The sequence below is a fragment of the Mustela putorius genome, unplaced genomic scaffold (assembly GCF_011764305.1).
Source record: "Mustela putorius furo isolate JIRA1106 unplaced genomic scaffold, ASM1176430v1.1 tig00000988_pilon_pilon_pilon, whole genome shotgun sequence".
Lineage (NCBI taxonomy): Eukaryota > Metazoa > Chordata > Mammalia > Carnivora > Mustelidae > Mustela > Mustela putorius.
In genome coordinates, this window is record NW_025421524.1 from 200,921 (window position 1) to 203,148 (window position 2,228).

Below are 2,228 nucleotides of genomic sequence, written 5' to 3' on the forward strand. Positions count from 1 at the left end.
GAAGAAAAAACAAAACCTTACCTACCCCAGGAGATGGTAATAGGCATAGAGTGCCATGCTAGGCCACGCACGCTGCTGCAGGGTTGTGACTGTGTCTGCTTAGATCGGCTTAGCAAGGTGAACCCCGGGCGCAAACTTGGAGCCCGGGAAAGCAAGGCCCAAGAGGCACCAGCTCTCCCGCGGCTTTTCTTCCCTGCCGTGTCAGAGCGAACGACCAAAGCCTTGCTGAGGAAGCAGCAGCGAAGTGCGATTTGTGCCAAGCTGAAAACCTCTGGGAAAGCATAGCAGTCGCTGGGAAATCAGAGTCGGTTCTGCGGTCTCTTCTGCTGCTTGCCTGAGCCCAGTCTCGCGGTGGGAGATACCCGCATACAGCGAAAGCCTCTTTGCCCGGGCATCTCCTCTAGGAAGGCACAGCATTCGTTGGCAATCAGAATCGGATGTGTGTGATGCTGCAGCTGAAGGCCTGAGCTAGTCTCCACAGCATGGTGGAAGATACCCGCATGGAGCGAAATCCTCTTTGCCCTAGCTCCCCTCTGCATGAGAGAGAAGCGCGCTTGCGCCTGTGGAAAGAGCCTTAAGGAAAGGGACACGTTTTTTCACTGGGCTCCCCAGGAGCATCTGTGGAAGGTGCAGCACGCTGCCCAGGGAGAAGAGCAGGAGCCGTTGGCCTTCTGGTCTGGAAACGGTTGCGAAGCAGGAGAGCCAGCCCTGGCAGGCACAGCGGCCGGTGGTAATACATGTCTCTCCCGCTCCCTGTGCAGAGAGACGGAAGCCTGGCTGCTAAGTAGACAGGAAGAGATGAGAATGGCAGGGCGCGAGCTCCACTCTTAGGAAGGAGTCTGGGTAGAAAGCATGCCTGTCCTGAGACTGTGGGCCAAGGAGACAGCAGCTCCTTGGCCATCTGTCCCTGGGGCAGACATGCTCTTGCCACGGGACGCCTACCCTGAACTCGCAGAAACAGCTCCCTGAAATAACGGGGAGTCAGATGCCGTCTTCCTCCAGGATGTGGAAGCTTGGAGGAGGCACGGGGTTTAAGGGGAAGGAGTGGGTACAGTCCCCCAAAGCTCCCTATTCAGTGTACGGGGGCGGTGTGCAGGGATCCTGTCACCTCTCCTTTCCTGTGGGAAAGCACTGGCCTAGTTCGCGAGTTCGCCTGAGTGCCAGAGTAAAAGGCCAAGCGATGCCTACACTGGGAAATGGTAGTGAGCATAGAGTGCCATCCTAGACTACGCATGCTACTGTAGGGTTCTGGCTGTGTCTGCTTAGTTCCGCCTGGCAGGGTGAACCCAGGACGCGAACAATGAGCCAGGGAAAGCATGGCCCAAGAGGCAACAGCTTTCCCGAAGCTCTTCTTCCCTGACGCGACTGAAGCCTTGCTGAGGAAGCAGCAGCGAAGTGCTGTTCGCTCCAAGCCAAAGCCTCTGCGAAAGCACAGCATTCGCTGAGAAATGTTCTGCGGGCTGCTGCTGCTTCCCTGAGTCCTGTCCCGCGGTGGGAGAAACCCGCATACAGCGAAAGCCTCTTTGCCTGGGCATCTCCCCTGGGAAAGCACAACTTTCCTAGGGAAATCAGAGGTGGGTTTGGGGCTGCTGCTGTTTGCCTGGCCTAGTCACTGCAGGTCGGTGGAAGATACCCGTATTGAGCGAAATACCCTTTGCCCTAGCATCCCCTCTGCCTGAGAGGGAATCAAGTGTGGGGAAGGCGCAGCACGCCGCCCCCGGAGAAGAGAAGGAGCCGTTGTCCTTGGGGTCGGGAAACACTCGGGACGCAGGATAGCCTGCCGTAGCACGAACAGGAGGCCGCTGGCAAGACAAGTGTCACCCGCTCCCTGTGCCGAGAGATGGAAGCCTGGCTGCTAAGGAGACATGAGGGGACGACTAGGGCAGGGTCCCGTGCTCCACACTAAGGCAGGAGTCTGGTCAGAAGGCACGCCTGTCCTGTGCCTCTGGTCCGAAGGGGACAGCATCTCCTTGGCAACCTGTCCCAAGGGCAGACTTGGGCTTGCCACCAGGTGCCATTGCCCGAACTCACAGAAACAGCCCCATGGAGAAACGCGCAGTCAGATGCCGTCTTCCACCAAGATGTGGCACGGAATTGGGTGGCAGTGCGTGTGCCAGAGAAGGAGTGGAGACAGTACCCCACAGTTCCCCATCCCAGTGCACGGGTCGTGTGCAGTGATCCTGTCGCCTCCTCTCCCCTGTGCTGAAGGACTGGCCTAGACCCCGAGT